The sequence below is a fragment of the Triplophysa dalaica genome, chromosome 7 (genome assembly GCF_015846415.1).
Source record: "Triplophysa dalaica isolate WHDGS20190420 chromosome 7, ASM1584641v1, whole genome shotgun sequence".
NCBI lineage: Eukaryota > Metazoa > Chordata > Actinopteri > Cypriniformes > Nemacheilidae > Triplophysa > Triplophysa dalaica.
The window spans coordinates 2,587,724-2,595,473 of NC_079548.1; the positions used below are offsets into that span (position 1 = coordinate 2,587,724).

Below are 7,750 nucleotides of genomic sequence, written 5' to 3' on the forward strand. Positions count from 1 at the left end.
TTGTTTTGTCTTGTCAGGCTTGTTTTTGTTTTGTCTTATTGTGTCTTGTCATGCTTGTTTTTGTTTTGTCTTATTGTGTCTTGTCATGCTTGTTTTTGTTTTGTCTTATTGTGTCTTGTCATGCTTGTTTTTGTTTTTTCTTGTCAGGCTTGTTTTTGTTTTGTCTTGTTGTGTCTCGTCATGCTTGTTTTTTTGTTAGTTTTTTTTTGTCTTGATTTTCTCTTGTTTTTTGTCTTTGTCTTTTGTCTTGTCTTGTCTTGTCTTGTCTTGTCTTGTCTTGTCGTGTCTTTGTCTTTGTCTTTGTCTTTGTCTTTGTCTTTGTCTTTGTCTTGTCTTGTTTTGGTATTTGTTTTTGTTTCTGTTTTGTTTTAAATAATACTGCTCGTGAATCCGCACCTTAAACTCTCCTGTTGAGCTCATAAACGACAAATGATTTATGAAGTAAGTAAATTTGTAATATTATTTATGAGAGATGCATGATTTACAGTACGTTACATACTGTAATGTTTTTATGCCATGCTTCTTATCTTTAGCTCTTAAAAAGTGCACCAGCAAGATTTCTCATTTCATTATGGCAACCTCAACACCTTTGGAGGTAAGTAACACTGGATCTTTTTTGGTTTTGCAACATCTTTAGATGTTTTTTAATTGTCTTTGTGTTTCATTTGCCAGATTTTCTTTACAGATGTATGATATGTTTACCTTGTAAATATATGTGATGTCCATTAGCCCCAGAGGGGCTTTCCATTGGATGCTCATGTAAACCCTACAGTGTGGGGATCAAATGTCCCCAAAATGATAGTAATGACATTAGTTTTTCAACTTGTGGGGACATTCTGTTTATTTAAAATAACTTAAAAAAGGTATGTGGGATGGTTAGGTTTATGGGTAGTTATAAAAATAATATATCTATGGAAAGACCTCATTAATCATGGAAACTCAACAATTATGAATAAGTGTATCTGTTTATGGTAAAAAGCATATTGTTTTAATGGCTATGAATTTTGTCATGGTTCCACCTCTCCTTGTCAGGTATTTCTTGGTTTAGAGGTGGAATCATACAGAATCCTCTGTTTCTTGTGGGGAGAGATGGTTTTGACACTCATGGCCTTCCATACTCTCCCCTAGTCACGTCATTGTTTCCCTACCCTCCTGTTTCCTAGTTTGTGTTAATTACCTTGCCTATAAAGAGTCCTCATGTTTCTTTGTCTAGTGCGCGTTCATTGTATATCATACCCTGTTTGATGTAAGCGTTACCTTGCCTGTTGGATCTGTGCTGTGCCTAGTTGTTGTTCCTGTTTCCACCTTGTTGTAGTAAGTGTTAGTTTAGTTTTTGTTAGTGTTTGTTTTCTTAGTCTAGTTGTAGTCAGTGTCCTTGTTGTTGTTTAAGTTTATACTTTATTCCTATCCTGTTTTCCCCCTCGTGGGTTTTGTTTTGTGTTTTCATAGTCTTTGTGTATATTTAATAAACCTGTTATACCTTCACCTCCTGTCGTCCTGCTTCTGCCTTGCACTTGGGTTCAACCTCTGAGATTCATAACAGAATGAACGCGCCAAGAAGGAACCCAGCAGTTAGAGTGGACGAGGCGGAGATCGCTTCCACTAGAGGCCACCAAGCCCACGTCTTGTTTGGCCTCAGGCAGCGGGGGAGATTCGTGACGGACTTTGCCCTGGACTTCCTGGCTGTAGCGCGGTCCTCGGGGTTCAACGAGGCGGAGTTAAAGGCAATTTTTAATAGTTGCCTCGATGAGCCCCTAGGACCCGCTGAGATGCGCCAGCTGAAGTCCCAGAGCTTCGCGGACACTGTCCAGACCCTGCTGGATCGTGAGTGGTCCAGAGTGGATTCTTCCGCGGGGCTAGCCTCGATTCCCGAGGGTCATGCCCTACACATCGGGTTCGTAGGTCTCACCCCACCATCTGTAGCCACTCCACCGCCCACCAGTTCTGCTGGCAAGCGGGGGAGAAAGAAGAGGCGACGAGTGGTCCCGAGTCCGGTGGTCCCGAGTCCGGTGGTCCCGAGTCCGGTGGTCCCGAGTCCGGTGGTCCCGAGTCCGGTGGTCCCGAGTCCGGTGGTCCCGAGTCCGGTGGTCCCGAGTCCGGTGGTGTCAAACCCCAAATATTTTTTGGGGGGGCGCCGTGGGGAGGTGAAGGTCCGAGCGTCCAGCTCGGCCGCAGATTCCTCCCAGGAGCCGGAACCAAGCCCGGTCCAGGGGCCGGAACCAAGCCCGGTCCAGGGGCCGGAACCAAGCCCGGTACAGGGGCCGGATCCAAGCCCGGTCCAGGGGCCGGAACCAAGCCCGGTCCAGGGGCCGGAACCAAGCCCGGCTGCCCAGCCGCCGCCGTCAAGCCCGGCTGCCCAGCCGCCGCCGTCAAGCCCGGCTGCCCAGCCGCCGCCGTCAAGCCCGGCTGCCCAGCCGCCGCCGTCAAGCCCGGCTGCCCAGCCGCCGCCGAAGTCAAGCCCTGGCCTGCCGGCCCATCAGCCGCCGCCCATCAGCCGGCGCCCAGCCCTGTCCAGCCGGCCCATCAGCCGGCGCCCAGCCCTGTCCAGCCCCCTGGGGCTCCGCGCTCGGGCGCGTTCCCCAGGGCTAGGACTTCCCCTCCCAGCCCTGCCCCTTTTGGACTTCCTCCCATGTTTTCTTGTTTGCCCCCACCCCCCCTCCCTTGTCTGTTATTTTTACTTAGTCATCCTAATCCCCTGATTGTTCTTGCCTGTCTGCCCCTAGTCTTGTTCTCCATGTTTTGTTTGGTCTTGTCTTTGTCCCAGTCTGCCTTGTCCTGTTCGTGCCTTTGAGGAGCATCAGGGTGCTGCTCCTTAAGGCGGGGGTTCTGTCATGGTTCCACCTCTCCTTGTCAGGTATTTCTTGGTTTAGAGGTGGAATCATACAGAATCCTCTGTTTCTTGTGGGGAGAGATGGTTTTGACACTCATGGCCTTCCATACTCTCCCCGAGTCACGTCATTGTTTCCCTACCCTCCTGTTTCCTAGTTTGTGTTAATTACCTTGCCTATAAAGAGTCCTCATGTTTCTTTGTCTAGTGCGCGTTCATTGTATATCATACCCTGTTTGATGTAAGCGTTACCTTGCCTGTTGGATCTGTGCTGTGCCTAGTTGTTGTTCATGTTTCCACCTTGTTGTAGTAAGTGTTAGTTTAGTTTTGTTTCAAGTGTTTGTTTTCTTAGTCTAGTTGTAGTCAGTGTCCTTGTTGTTGTTTAAGTTTATACTTTATTCCTATCCTGTTTTCCCCCTCGTGGGTTTTGTTTTGTGTTTTCATAGTCTTTGTGTATATTTAATAAACCTGTTATCCCTTCACCTCCTGTCGTCCTGCTTCTGCCTTGCACTTGGGTTCAACCTCTGAGATTCATAACAGAATTTCCCTTCAAATTAATGTAGATGAACTGTCTGTTTCACCTGAACGTCCAGTGGACATCAAAGGCTGGGATAAAGACTAAGAGAGAGAGTGGATGCTCCAGACAAAAGTTGAAAAAAAAGATGCTGATATTTTATATAATGAAGGAATTAATGGAGCTGGTCTTCTCCAATTAGACACATCTGTTCTCAAAGAACTTGGGCTTTCACAAAATACAAAAAAACTGCTCATTCACAACAGAGATCAACTGAAACAAAACGTGTTGACTTGTAGCCGAAAGCCATATCCTTTCAGAAGATTTAATGCTGCTAACAGATACAAGGAAAATGTTGTTCTTGATGTAACTGAAAGTGGTACTATAGGCTATATACAACCCTGCTATATTGTGTTTTCAAAGAAGACTGAGGACACATTAGATCTGCTGAGTATTCTCTGTGTAAACCAATTTGAACTCTGAACAGGCGGGATCAGTGGCATTCATGAAACGGGAGAAGTTTGATTACATATGGATGTCATTACAGACCTGCTTAAATGAAGAGTCTGTGTGAGTTCTTCGACATCTTTCATCTTCCAGGGTGTGGTGGAACAACACTGGCCATGCATGTTCTCTGGACGCTCAAGAATGAATATCGTTGTGCAGTGCTGCAGGACAGAACAGATGATTACACCGATATAGCCAAACAGGTAGTGGAGTTACTGACATATGATGCAAAAGAGCAACAAACCAGACTCCCTGTTTTACTCATGATTGATGATTTTGAAGACATCGTGGATGTTAAAAATCTTCAGCAGTCAATTGAGGAGTAATCTTAGAAAGAAAACATTTTTTCAAATCGCCACAATTCAAACTGGCCAACGGCATAAGAACTGAGTCCAGTGAACTGGGCGAAGAAAATTACTCGGTTTTCAATCGAAACATTTTATCTGACAAAGAACAGAAACAGTTTGAGGAAAAGTTGAAAGAAGTAGAGATGACCCACACATTTTATGGGTTCATGATCCTTAAAACTAACTTTTCAACTGAGCACATTCAGGTATTTGTGAAAAATACTCTGAAAGGCTTCAACTTCCAACACGAAAATTCACAGCTGTTAAGTGTTCTCGTTCTTCTGGATGTGTACTGTCAGAATGCAGTGCTGTCAGTCAGTAAATGTGAAGAGTTTCTTCATCTGCAAATCAAAGGAGAAACAGAAGATCAATCCTGTGTGGTCAAAGATGAAAAAAGGTCCTAGTTTTCCACACTTTTGACCAAATGCACAGTTGCTCATAAACTTGTCTTTGAGGGTGTGAGGGTGATTCATTCAAGTATAGCTCTACAATGTTTGAAGGAACTTACAGCTTCTCGTAGAGTAACAAGGGCCAGCATCACTAACATACTGTTCACAGCTGATTTATTTAATGATTTGTTTCTGGGGAAAAAAATGTATGTATGATTAATTCAAATTTCAACCAAGGACCTTTTTTCACTTCATATCCATGATATAATGAAGGAGACCCCAGGGATGGAGGAGACCTTTTCATCCAATGCGGCAAAGTTATACAAGAAGGACATTTACATTTATGCATTTGGCAGACGCTTTTATCCAAAGCTACTTACATTGCTTTTTACATAGGTATTTGCAATCCCCTGAGATCGAACCCACAACCTTGCATTGTTAACACAATGCTCTTAACACTGAGCTACAGGAGAGCTTAGAAGGATGCAATAATATGCCAGCTGCTGGCAAGGTACTATTACCTATGGGAAAAAAAACTTTGAGATCACCAATTTTTGGGCAAAAAAGGAAACTTCAAAGGACTGTTCATACATATGTGACACACTGGCACATGTATTTATGGGTGAGCTGAAGTATAACTTTCACCAAGACAGAGCAATAAAGCCAGACAGTTTGGATATGCATCTTACATTGGCTGAGTCTGCATCAAGAGCCTGCAAGGAAACACAACAAGTTGTACACCAAATGGCTATGACACCCACAACACAGCTGGGCGTCTCAACAAACTTCAAGTTGCAGTAAAAGTCATAGAGATACTGCAAAAGAACCCACCATTTAACTCAGAAAATCAGCTTCTTGATCAATTCCTGTCAAGCGAAATATATGCATTGACAAGTAAACAACGTAAACTGAAGGAATATTCAGATGTGTTGCAGAAGCACTTAGGCTTCCTTCTTGACCTTAAAAGAATAATAAAGCAGCATTTTGATTTTTTTGAATTTTTTTTTGTCAATTTAGCACCTTTTCTGTCCGAGAAAGACAAGCAAATGGAACTGACACATGACAGGGTGAACAAGTGTTTTCAAATGTATCCGCCTCTTTACTGAAAAGAACTTGAGTGAAATAATCAATAATAAGCTCCTGGATCTCATAACAGAAGTTGAGAAGGTGTGCCAATGCCTGGAGAGGAACAAGGCTGATTCCTATACCGGCCTTCTAGTATCATAATTCTGCCTCATCGTGTCATGTATTTCTTGGTCTTGTGGCAGAATCATGGCAGGATCCCTTGTTTTTTGCATGGAGAGAGGTTTTTTTTGTCCCTTTTGGCCTTCCACATGCTCTTTCCGAGTCTCGTCTGTGTTTCCGCCCTTTTGTATCCCTCGTTATTGCTTGTTAATTAGTTAATTCCCCGCACCTGTCCATGTTTGATTTCCTCCCCTTTATATATTTATTTTCTTCCATTGTCCTGGGCTCAGTCACTGTGTTTACCCGAGAGTGTTACTCTTTTTTATCTTCGTGTCTAGGACCTTGAGTGTTATTGCTTGTTTCTCTGTTCCTGTTGTTGAAGCCCCTGTCAAGTCTAGTAAGTGTTCAGTTTAGTTTATGTCTAGTGTTGTTTGTTTCAGTTTAGTGATGCCGTAGTTAGTCTACGACCCGTCGTACCCTGCTTGTCCTGTTATACCCCATCGCAGGTCTTTGTTTTGTGTTTGTTGTAAATTAATAAACCCCTTAACTGCTGCCTGCAATTGGGTTCTTCCCACACATTTCGTGACAAAATGACTGAGCCTAAGAGAACCTAGCAAGCAGCAAAGGACCAATGTCTTCCAGCCAGGCTCATGTCCTGTGCGGCTTCCGGCAGAAGGGGACCCGTGAAAGTCTTCACCATGGTTTTCCTGTCTACTGCACGCTGCTCGGAGTTCAACGAGGCAGAATTGAAGGTTATCTTCAACAGCTGCCTCGATGAGCCCTTTGAGCAGGCCGACATGCGCAGGATGAGTACCCTGGGCTGCGTGGACCAGCTCCAGATCGCTATGGAGTGTGAGGAGTCCAGGGGACCGTCCATGGCGGAGACTCTCACGGGGCCTGCGAAGTTCTCAGAGGTCGGCCCCTTGCAAATCTGGGTTTTTGGGTGTCACCTCGTCCCCTTAGTCCTCTCAGCCACCAGCAAGCCTCTTTGGCAAACATGGGAGTAGAGAGTCCTAGGGGTCCTTGTCAGTCGGATCCCAGCCGGAGCCAGCTGTGCCCTTTGTATCCTTCTTGCAGCCGACCATCTGTCGGGTGGCCCGGCTCAAGAAGAAGACAAAATGGGGAGGGGTGCGGTGACCCTCCCAGCCAATGCCCAGTCCTGCCAAGCAGCTGGCAGTCCAGCCGTTGATGCAGCCAGCCTCCCAGCCGCTGATACAGCCAGCGTCCAAGCCGGTGTCAAGTCCGATGTCAAGTCCGATGTCAAGTCAGATGTCAAGTCTGGTGCAGCCGGTGTCCAGTCCGGTGTTGTTATGGAAAGATTTCATCCCTGAATTAACAAGTTTTGTGTCACAATTTAATGAATCTATACACAAATGAGTGGAAGTCCGTAGATAATGGAAGAAGGGGAGCCTTTCAATTTGCCTGGGGAAAGAGAAAGATTACAAATGCTTGATTTCTAAGAGGGATATTAACAGCTGGTTATACCCAGAGCAGAACATCTCAACTCTATTGGACAATGAGAAAACATGGAAGCAAGTGAGAGACACGGGTAAACTTTACAAAGCTTCTGGTAAAATAGCAACCACTGAATTTCGGTTAGAGATTCAAACTTTGTGCTTTTTTGAATGTTCCAAAGCCAGGGACCAGTTGGGACCAGTTGCACTTGACATTGATTTTGAGTCATAAGGTCCTTTCCAAAGGCCTGACCTAACAGATCTTACTGACGAGAATGAAAACGGCAATTCAACACACATGAATATAATTCAAAGAACCAAAGTTTTTTTGTTGTACTGTTGTTGTTATTTTACTGAACATTATTTTACCTTCATATATAAACAATGATCTGTTTTTCTTGTTTTGTATTCTTTTTTAAGGTAAAAAATCTGGTAAGATTTAAACAGGAAAAATGTCTTTTTATATTTAGCCTGTGTGATTACAGATATAGGTTCTTACCACACCATAGACTAAGGGTTATATTACC

At 44.3% G+C, this 7,750-nt stretch overlaps 1 pseudogene; it reads left to right on the plus strand.

Moving 5' to 3' along the window:
* The first annotated feature begins 1,544 nt into the window (after positions 1-1,544).
* On the plus strand, positions 1,545-5,811 carry LOC130425756 (sterile alpha motif domain-containing protein 9-like; annotated as a pseudogene).
* Positions 5,812-7,750: the final 1,939 nt, after the last annotated feature.